This window comes from Mytilus californianus, unplaced genomic scaffold (genome assembly GCF_021869535.1).
Source record: "Mytilus californianus isolate M0D057914Y unplaced genomic scaffold, xbMytCali1.0.p SCAF_7, whole genome shotgun sequence".
Lineage (NCBI taxonomy): Eukaryota > Metazoa > Mollusca > Bivalvia > Mytilida > Mytilidae > Mytilus > Mytilus californianus.
Window position 1 is genome coordinate 110,811,853 of NW_026262723.1, and position 12,459 is coordinate 110,824,311.

The following is a 12,459-nucleotide window of genomic DNA, read 5'->3' on the forward strand; positions in this document are numbered from 1 at the left end:
TTTTAGCGAGAGAAATTTATGTATTACTGAAAAATTATTACACCAGGGTTTTCGATATCATAAACTAGTCAAAACATTTTCTAAATTTTATCATTATACGTTCGGGTATTTCACATCCAATCATTTATGGTAATATTCTTTACAAAGCACAAAAATGTCAGTATTCACCTCAAAAGCTAACAAAACCTTTAAACAGACTTATTAAGAAGGGATATAGTTACGATACTGTTGTCAGGTCATTAAAGATTGCATATTTTGGCTTAAATATTGATTCACTTATAGGGTCTTTGCATCGGAATTAAACACATGTATTCTAAAACCAGTTGTTGGCATGACACGGGTTATGTTCTTCTCATATATGTTATTATGGTATAATACTAAACCCCTAATAGGAGGGATTGTGCCTGATATTCATATGATGAAGACAGAATATTTCAATCAGTTTAATTGAGGTCTGGAGCTGGCATGTCAGTAACTGCTAGTAGTCTGTTATTATTTATGTATTATTGTCATTTTGTTTATTTTCTTTTGTTTCCTATTCTGACATCGGACTCGGACTTCTCTTAAACTGAGTTTTACTGTGTGTACTGTTGTGCGTTTGTTTTTTTCTACATTGGCTAAAGGTATAGGGGGAGGGTTGAAATCTCAAAAAACATGTTTAACCCCGCCTCATTTTTGCGCCTGTCCCAAGTCAGGAGCCTTGGCCTTTGTTAGTCTTGTATCATTTTTAATTTAAGTTTCTTGTGTATAATTTGGAGTTTAGTATGACGTCCATTATCACTGAACTAGTATACATATTTGTTTAGGGGACAGCTGAAGGACGCCTCCGGGTGCGGGAGTTTCTCGCTGCATTGAAGACCCATTGGTGGCCTTCGGCTGTTGTCTGCTCTATGGTCGGGTTGTTGTCTCTTTGACACATTCCCCATTTCCATTCTCAATTTTATCATGATATATTTTCTCCATTTGGCCTTTTTAAATGTTTTTATTTCAGCATCACTGATGAGTCTTTTGTAGACGAAACGAGCTTTTGACGTACACAATTTTATTTCTATTCTATGATGAGTTTATTTGTCATATAACGTCTACCTCATACAACTAGAGAACAATTAATGTATTCTGATTTCGGATAAATATTAAGATGAAATGTGATCGCTGCGGAGTGTAAACCTTGTTTGATTAAACCATTATAATGTTCGTGACATCAATTATTATATACGTTAAAGCTAAAACACAACCGCATATTAATGTTTGTTCGCTTAACCATTAACATTATCAGCAAAAGAATAGCGTTGCATGTAATTTTGCCATTATCCATGTCAACACTCAATAACATGTATGTAATTATTTCTGTGTACAATTTTCTCAAGGTTTGACTTTTTCACAGGTCCTCAAGCATGAAATATTATTTCTAGATAAACTATCATAACAAGCATTTAAATAACCTAGAGTGAAAACAAACTAAGCTAATTCTGTTATATTGTAAGCATGCTAATCAAGGCAAATGTAACAGATAGAAGACAACAAGAGTTTAAACTGGCTATATCAGGAAAACTAGCATTCTGTTAAATGGGAAATAAATTTTAAAAACTGAGCAGCAGGAGGTCTGTTGACAATCATACTTTTTTTTTATGTGTTATTTTTTTTTGTCAATTCAACAGCAGCACAACGACATAAAAATTCAAATAGTATAAACAAAAGGAATTATGGTTCTTATTGAATTGTGGAGATGTATACTATACGACAATACGATGCAAAAAAATTGAATGAAGGTATATAGATATAGGAAGATGTGGTATGAGTGCCAATGAGGCAACTCTCCATCCAAGTAACAATTTATAAAAGTAAGCCATAATAGGTCAAGATACGGCCTTCAACACGGAGCATTGGCTCACACCGAAGTCGGTAAACGTCAATAATGCAGCAAAAAGACAATGGTTCTTTACTTAATCGGCGATATTTTGTACATCTTCCGTGATAACATTCTCCGGAAATTTTTATGATTACATCAATATGTAAACGTTTAGGGTCAGTTGTTTTTACATTTTAAGTCTGTAGGTAGGGCCCATATCTTATTCTATTTTTTCTTCTTTCAAACTAATTATATTTTCCCCTACTTTTTCACAAATTACAAAAACAAGTCTTTTGACTATAGTCACATCAGTTACTACGTTTTTTAAACTTAAAAACTGAAAAAACGGCAAAGTAGTCGCTAATTACTGTCTTTCACATTTCGTTTTTGTATATTGTTTTTATCATCGTTGGTTTTCTCGTTGGAATTGTTTTTCATTTTGAAAATGGTTAAAAGCTGTACGATCACCTATACTTGTTTACATATCCATCCTTTGGTCTCTGGTCGATAGGATAGGGTCTCATTGGCAGTCAGTCCTCATCTTCTTATTTTTATAAATTCAGATTATTTTAATTAAGTGGTAAAAAAATTATCTGACCAGAAATTTGATGCAGTGGGTGAAAATAACGATTCAAATACTAAAGGATTACTGGTGAATGAAGCTATAAACAAAAGTCTGTTCTAACCTCTCTTGTTTCTGATTTTGTCGTAGACTTTCAAACTTAAATTTCATTCTTTGCAGATAACGTATCATTATATATCATTGTTGAAAATTAATTAGAACCATCTACCATTATGATTTAGGCTTGTGAATACCAAAACAAAAACTTAATTGTATGAAAAAAATAGTATTAAAAAAATTAAAACCCTATCATATTTCACTAAATGAAATGAATGCTCAATAACTTTAAACAATGGATAAACAAAAACATGTTGGTGTCTAATATTTAAGGAACTTTAACTAGAGTTACCAAATTGAAAATATAATTCTCAAGTCTTACAAAAAAATAAACATGAGGAAATTGATAAATGTACTGTATATTGGAATTTGATGCGACTGTCATACAAGTAAGAGGTTTAGCTAGCTATAAAACCAGGTTCAATCCACCATTTTCTACATAAGAAAATGCCTGTACCAAGTCAGGAATATGACAGTTGTTATCCATTCGTTTAAGGTAACACGATACCGAATGGCATATCTCCCGATTTCTAAACTTTTTGGCACACTTGTTCTTTGATTCGAGTTACATCGGAATATGAAATAAAAAATGGGGGTCACCATTCTTTTTTTTTTTGTAATTTTGATAAGTAAATGTCAATTTTGGCGCCAAATTTACATAGATATATAGGGAAAATGCCTTTTTTTCGACTTACTTTTCTAGATTTTTCAACGGATGACTATTTTCTCATATACGGAGAAAGACTAAAAACTAACATAATATTCAGGATTGTATACCAAATCCATACATGTATAAAAAAACATATGTCACCATCCTTGTTTTTTAGATAAATCGCTTCAAAGATACGCTTAGTAATTGACAAAAATTTGTGACGTTACGGAATACAGAATAACGTTATTTTTATTCAGAGGGATTGAAAAAAAATATATGTAACGGGATCTGAATGGTGTTTGTTATTTTATTTTCATTCCCCCTGTCGGAAATTTCCTAATAATTCAGTATAACATTCGACTGAGTTAATTTTATTTCGTCCTAACTGTGTGCACTTTTAGCTTTCAAAACTGAATCTTCAACTTAACCCTACCAAACTAGACAATGCTGATGACACCGATGTATCTATGCATGAATAAAATAAAGTGCTTCAAAAATTTGATTTGGTAAACAGTGATGTCGAAGTACAATTTGAATTGATTGATTGATGGTTGCTTGACGTCCAGTGGCAAATATTTCATGGATTTTCAGGACGATACAATACAATTTGAAAAGTTATGTCTAAAAGACTCATTTGATGTGAAGAATGAGAAGAGGAATGGGAGGAAGACGCCGAATCAATCAATGTCAAATATATAACGTATTGCATCAAATCCCTCGACATTCTGTATCTATGCAAAGTTACTATGAATAATAATAATAAAAATAAAAGATTAATTTACTATTCATATTTCACCTAAGTGTGTTTTTTTCTTCTTTTATTTTTGTACTTTTATTTGAATCGTAATTATGCAAAGTTTTTTGTTTTGTGATTGAATTTGATACGTATAGAAAGCGTATTTTTAATATATAATCATATATATTTGCATTTTTGAAATAAAGAAACATTTATCTTTCAACTATTTTATACCAGACTGAGGCAAACTGTTTGTTTGATTCGTTCTAAGTTTTATACGTTTGACGTAAATTTCAAAGATGTCGACAACAGCAGGAACGATAACTCGTGGCGTAACGTCATTCGGTATCGTGTTACCTTAATGTGTTTGTTTTTTTGATTTTACTATTTGATTGGGGACTTTCCTTTTTGAATTTTCCTCGGAGTTCAGTATTTTTGTGATTTTACTTTTTAACTCTGAAAAAAGTATAATTAAAAAAATACCGAACTGCAAGGAAAATTTTAAACGGTAAGTCCTTAAACAAATGGCAAAATCAAAAGCTCAAACCAATGCAAATGATGTATTGAACTGCCTGTACCAAGTCAGGAATATGACAGTTGTTTTTTCATTCGTTTGATGTATTTGAGTTTTTGATTTTGCCATTTGATAAAGGACTTTCCGTTTTGGATTTTTCTTTGAGCTCGGTATTTTTGTTATTTTACTTTTTCTACAATTTCCTAATATCGGACGCCGCATATATCCATGTGTAACCATAAATAAAAGTGGGAAGTTAAGCAAAAAGTAAAATAAAAACCAAAATTACCGAACTCCAAGGAAAATTCAAATCGCAAAGTCCTTTATCAAATGGCAAAAAAAAGCTCAAATACATCAAACGAATGGAAAACAACTTTCATATTCCTGACTTGGTACAGGCATTTCTTTATGTAAAACATGGTTGATTAAACCTGGTTTAATAGCTAGCTAAACCTCTCACTTGTATGACAGTCGTATAAAATTTCATTATATTGACAACAATGTGTGAACAAAACAAACAGACATAATAGGTAACAATGTCAAAAATAGATGTATAGCAGTCAACATTATGTTATAATCTTAATCACTATAAAACAAAATAACTATTTCAACAAAAAAACAAAAAGAAAAAAATATAAATTATATTCTTGGAGACATTTTCGTATAAGAAATGAGGCTTGTTTCTGAATTCCTTTTTTATGTTTACATGCAAAATGATCATAAGATGATTTATTCAAAGAAAAACTGTTAACACTTAAATGTGTCAGGGTTACACTCGTTCTATATATTTCATCCTTCTTACTTATGTAATCTAAAATAGGGGACTAACCAAAGGTAAATAACAGAACATACAATTAAAACCAGTATAAGAAAAACAATTAACTTTCAGAAAAAATTAATAACCAACGAGTACACCGTAGCTAAACCAATGACGCGAGACCAATAGAAAAGTAACTTTTCAAATGAAAAAGTCGACGTTATCAATAGTAAAACAGTTCCGGCGACGCTACAGATAAATAGTTATTTCTAAAGGTAAAATAACAAAAATACCGAACTCCAAGGGAAATTCAAAACGGAAATTCCTTTATAAAGTGGCAAAATCAAAAGCACATCAAGCGAATGGAAAACAACTGTCATATTCCTGACTTGGTACAGGCATTAATTGCAATTACATTATGTTTTATTATTTATCGACATATTGCATTAGAAGCTTGTAAAACTCAAATTTAAAAACAATTTGTCTTTGCTGCATATTGATACAAAAAAAAAGAAAAAAAATCGTGAACATACAAAATCTAAAGCTCTTTCAAGTCACCAGTTTCGGCTTCCACATTATCCTAAGCATGTTACAATGTCTCAAAATATACTATTTTCCACCTCTAGGTTTTGAGGTTTGCTGGTCTATTCTTGTCTAGAAATATTGTCATTTTGTGAATATAATATTTTAAAAGTTGCGTGTGCTGATTAAAAATAAAAAGATAAATATTTTTACAAAAACGGGTATCCGTTAAAAGATTTTTACTTTTTGTTATAATTTAAAGAAAAGGTCTTCTCAATTTTTGTACATGTATTCTCCTCGATGTATTGGCATTCAATATTAACATTTGAGTAAGATTCGTTTGCATGTGCTAAGTAACTTTTAATTTCAAAAGTGTTAAACTTTTATGCATATTAATCGATTCTTTTGGTATTTTTCCCTGTACTTCCCTGATCTAGCTGCATTCATATACGGATAATTGGTATGTTCCAGGGAGAGACATATATAGCAAATAGAACAATAAATTGGTACTTCAGGAATTTATTCTTATTGCAACATTTTAATCCTAGTTTACAGAAAGCTCCTATAACCCGCTTTACTCATCGTTTGCTATTTATGAAGGAAATAATAACGTAATATGGAAATTTAGTTTTTTTCAATTTATTTTTATTGTTATCATTTACCAGAAAGTTTTTTCTTGTGAATTTATAATTAATAACGTCCTTGCTAAAACGGGACAAACATTTAAAATATCAAGATTTCAGTGTTTTCAAGGGAGGTAATATTTTGACACTAGATTTCTCACTGCATGTACACACACACAATATCATAATCATTAAACAATTATCTGCTTTACAACAATGCGACTACTTTTCTATTGTTCTTCTGTCGGATTTTACCTCCCTTTCATGATAGTATTGGATGCAAAAGCAGTGTTGTTCCGACGGCATTTTATAGGACACGAGAGATACACTCTCACGATGGTTTACTTGATTGACATGGATAGCTTATTCAACTTGTTGAATTCGTTTCTAAATGCTATGTTATACATTTTTATGCAAAAAGAGATTTTCAATTTCAAGACTGAAAGTACAAATTGAAGGATGTTCGTATCCCTTCATTGCATTGCTAAATAACATTTTTAGATTTTATCAAGTTGGAAAAAAAGTAAAAATTACAGATACATTAACGACGTGTATAAGCTTTGCGACACGACTAAAACGGTCTGAAAAAAATGACAATTTTATATAACAGTTATTGATAGATTGACTATATGCACCGTCTGATGGAAACATTCATTTATTTTGCACTTTAGTTTTGGCACTAGAACAGCCGTACTTAAGTTAACATATAATATGATAACTAAAACAATTACACCAACAAATTACTACTGCCATGTTGTAATGGCTTCAAGAAAAAACAGATTATCTAAGAGTACAAAAACATTTACTCTATAGGGTTTTATGTATGGCATGTAATGTCATGGTAAATTAATCACCTTAGTCATTTGAACAAAGAACACTTCAATGTCTTTTCGAAAATTGTTTAAATTCTATATGGTTAATTCAAAGAACTGAAACTCATTCTATCTATGACGAGTTTATCTATATTTACTTTATTAACGATAGTCAACAGAGGACGATTTCGCCTACTCAAAGCTATCTAGAGTAACGAGCACATTTGACAGCACGATTTACATTATAACGTAAAGGCTAGTGGTAATTTACATTTTTATACCTCACAACGTATTAAAAAAAAGACGTAAGACAGCAATTCAACAACATTAATATCCAACACACAGCTAGAGATCAACATATATTCACAAAAAGACTATCAATCGATGCTTTGCTAAGTTTGCATTTGTTGGTTTTTTTCTAATATAGCACTGTATTTCACTTGTATCCTAATAAAAGATGGACGAAATATACCAGAGGGATAGTCAACAATAAACTATGGAAAAACAACACTTTATCAAATGTGTGTGCCGAAGTGCTTTTCTTGATTGACCTTCATGAGGAAGGCTCAAACCTAAAACTTTGAAAGCGAATGATGTATAGATACATGAATTTGTGATGAGCTATATGAGCTATATGACCTGAAGAGACATAAAATGAATACACAACTTTGCATGAAGGGATTGGAACTTTAATTTCAATATAATTTCTACATTTACCAACGGGAATTTAAGAAGAGTATGTTATAAACCATGTCAGTACCGAAACACTGCCTACTGACTTGAAAATACCTCAGGGTAATTTAGTCCAACAGTATAGACTGCGTGCTAGAAAATACCTTAGGGGATCTAGTCCAACAGCAGTGGTATCGACTGTGTGCTAGAAAATACCTTAGGGGATCTAGTCCAACAGCAGTGGTATCGACTGCGTGCTAGAAAATACCTTAGGGGATCTAGTCCCAACAGCAGTGGTATCGACTGCGTGCTAGAAAATACCTTAGGGGATTTAGTCCTACAGCAGTGGTATCGACTGCGTGCTAGAAAATACATTAGGGGATTTAGTCCAACAGCAGTGGTATCGACTGCGTGCTAGAAAATACCTTAGGGGATTTAGTCCAACAGCAGCGCGACTGCGTGCTAGAAAATACCTTAGGAGATTTAGTCCAACAGCAACGCGACTGCGTGCTAGAAAATACCTTAGGAGATTTAGTCTAACAGCAGTGGTATCGGCTGCGTGCTAGCAAATACCTTAGGGGATTTAGTCCAACAGCAGCGCGACTGCGTGCTAGAAAATACCTTAGGGGATTAAGTCCAACAGCAGTGGTATTGACTGCGTGCTAGAAAATACCTTAGGGAATTTAGTCCAAAAGCAGTGGTATCGACTGCGTGCTAGAAAATACCTTAGGGGATTTAGTCTAACAGCAGCGCGACTGCGTGCTAGAAAATACCTTAGGGATTTAGTCCAACAGCAGTGGTATCGACTGCGTGCTAGAAAATACCTTAGGGAATTTAGTCCAACAGCAGTGGTATCGACTGCGTGCTAGAAAATACATTAGGGGATTTAGTCCAACAGCAGCGGTATCGACTGCGTGCTAGAAAATACCTTAGGGGATCTAGTCCAACAGCAGTGGTATCGACTGCGTGCTAGAAAATACCTTAGGGGATTTAGTCCAACAGCAACGTGACTGCGTGCTAGAAAATACCTTAGGGGATTTAGTCCAACAGCAGTGGTATCGGCTGCGTGCTAGAAAATACCTTAGGGGATTTAGTCCAACAGCAGCGCGACTGCGTGCTAGAAAATACCTTAGGGGATTAAGTCCTACAGCAGTGGTATCGACTGCGTGCTAGAAAATACCTTCGGGGATTAAGTCCAACAGCTGCGCGACTGCGTGCTAGAAATACCTTAGGGGATTTAGTCCAACAGCAGCGCGACTGCGTGCTAGAAAATACCTTAGGGAATTAGTCCTAAAGCAGTGGTATCGACTGCGTGCTAGAAAATACCTTCGGGGATTTAGTTTAACAGCAGCGCGAATGCGTGCTAGAAAATACCTTAGGGGATTTAGTCAAACAGCAGTTGTATCGACTGCGTGCTAGAAAATACCTTAGGGAATTTAGTCCAACAGTAGTGGTATCGACTGCGTGCTAGAAAATACCTTAGGGGATTTAGTCCAACAGCAGCGGTATCGACTGCGTGCTAGAAAATACCTTAGGGGATTTAGTCCAACAGCAGTGGTATCGACTGCGTGCTAGAAAATACCTTAGGGGATTTAGTCCAACAGCAGCGGTATCGACTGCGTGCTAGAAAATACCTAGGGGATTAAGTCCAACAGCAGTGGTATCGAGTGTGCTAAAAAATACCTCAGGGGATTTAGTCCAACAACAGTGGTATCGACTGCGTGCTAGAAAATGAAAACAGTTCATCAATTTTGTGCGTACAACAAAAAAACACAGATCTATTACATAAAAAAAGGAATGGACAATTCCAATTCAAATGATATATAAGCTTTGTTAATTGGTCATAATTTGTGTGATTGGATTTTATTGAGCAAATCCCACAAAATACATTACATCAATTCTACAACAGTAAATGAAATACTAGAAATACTGAATTGAAGGTAGAAAAGATGAAAGTTCGAAATCATTGTCTCAATAAAGGCAATAGTAGTATACCATGTATACCTCTGTTCAATAGTCATAAATCGATTTAACTGAAACAAATCCGGGTCATAAACCAAAACCGAGGGAAACACATCAACTATAAGAGGAAACAAAACGGAACAACAGAAACACTGAACTGCTACAAAAACAAACGCCAACATACATAGAAACAGACTATGTGATAACAACTGCCATATTCCTGACTTGGTACAGGAAATGATGATTGTCTAAACCACGTTTCAAAATATCCGAACGTTGAATTTCATGGCCATCCATTTACTGAAATGTCTTGACAAAACATAAAAAACAAAACTGTATCAAACTTAAAGTATAGACGAAACAATTAAAATGTGAATTCGTAAACTTTCAAACTATTATTGCAACTCACAACACAAAATAAACACATGCTTCTATAGCATAGAGTTCCTTTTTTTAACATAACAAGAGGAACACCTGTAGAAAATATAAACTAATCAATAGGTTCTAGGAAGTTGAAAACAACGCTCTTTACAAATACCGTACATGTACAATAAGATTTCACGAACAGTGTTTTGGCGTATTATTGAATCACAATTCCTGTAAATTGACTAATTAGATATTTTAGCAACATATCTTATCTCTCATCCCGACAATATATATTCGACTTTGATCGTTTCTGGTGAAGGTAAATACAGAAAAGCACTTTGAACACATGAAATTTATAAAGTGTTGTTTTCATATTTCATACAACTATTCGGTTGCCGGAAGAAACGATTCTCCGAAAGAACATGGTTATCACTGCTCACGATTCAAGTATTACACATCCTTTAAAACAGGAAATGACGTAGTTATGTTCTACAATTCCTCGAAATTCAGAGACACAGTCAAACATTAAATTGAGGCAATAGATACAACGATGATAAATAAAATTCATTAGTCCAACAGAGTGATCAGTTAAAGACTAGCTAGCCTACATGAACAAGCCACATGAGCTTCTGGTGAAGTTTTATACACCACATATGCATTCAAAATCAAAGCGAATCAGTTTTTATCTTTACCACGGTTTCGGATAATGTATTTATCATTTTAAAAGCACGTCCAAAAAACAGAATCATAATTATTCACTACAAACAAAATGAAATCATAATGGAATACCGTGTATTCTCACAGGTTTTCTTTTGTTATGCATTAAGTAAATAATATGTAAAAAGCATTTAAAAATGACATATATTTTTGTTAACATCCTTGTCGTTTGATGGATTGTGGTCTTATTGGTAATCAAGGGCCGTAGTACTCTTGATCATCTTGTTCGTTTGAATCTTTCATCTGAACAATAATCATCTGATGCCAGTCTTTGTCGATCTTGAAAAGGTCTATGACAATACTTGGAAGTATGGTATTTTAATAGATCTTTTCGATATGGGATTGAAAGACAATATACCAAATTCCATTTCAAATTTTCTCTCTAACAGGCAATTTAATGTTAGAGTTAACTCAGCCATGTCCGATCTTTATAATCAGGAAATGGGTGTCCCTCGGGGAAGTATTTTGTCTGTTACATTGTTCACTTTAAAAATTAACAGTCTTGGTGAAGTTTTAAAAAGCAATATGGAAGGTTCTCTGTACGTTGATGATTTCTTAATATGTTACAGAGTTCAAAATATGAGTAATATAAAATGTCAATTACAATTATGCCTTAGTAGAATTGAAACATTGGCTTCAAAAAATTGGTTTAAATTTTTCTTCTCCAAAAACTGCCGGGATGTATTTCTGCAATAAACGGAAATTGCTTCTTGACCCTAAGCTCTACTGATACGGACACCAGATTAGAACGGTCGATGAAACCAAAATTCTTGGTCTAATTTTTGATATAAAGTTAACCTTTCTTTCTATATCAAAATGTTAAAATCAAAGTGTCTAAAAACTTATTTTAAAAGTCGTGGCTAGCACTTACTGGGGTGCTGATCGTTACATTTTATTAAATTGATAACTCGGTCGGTCTAAACTTGATTGTGGATCCATAGTGTTTAGCTCCCAAAGGAAGTCATATACCCAAATAATCGATACTGTGCATAACCAAGGTCTTCGTCTGTTTCTTGGTGCCATTAAAACCTCACCAGTTGAGAGTCAAGGCCGAAGATCCTCGACTCTCTCATAGAGTTTTGAAGATTGGTCTACAGTATGCCGTCAAGCTAAATGCATTTCCAGGAAAAGCTGCCTATAACTGTGTTTTAAATCCTATTTATGAAAATACTGTTGAATAACATATAAGATAAAATTCCTACATTAGGAATTCGTTTAAAACCACATTTGAGTACCTTTGATTTGAAATCTGTTTCTCCGGTTAAAATTTATAAATACCCCCCATTGGGAACATCCTAAAATAGAAATGATATTTGATCACTATAAATAAAATAAGGCTGAAACAAATCCTCTTTTAATTCAGCAATATTATGCTTAAAAAAAATCCAATGAATCTAATTCTTCAACTGTTTATTAAAGCGGGAGGTTTGGCATGCCACAAAACCAGGTTCAACCCACCATTTTTTCTTAAAATGTCCTGTACCAAGTCAGGAAAATGGCCATTGTTATATTATAGTTCGTTTCTGTGTGTGTTACATTTTAATGTTGTGTTTTTGTTGTGTCGTTGTTCTCCTCTTATATTTGATGCGTTTTCCTCA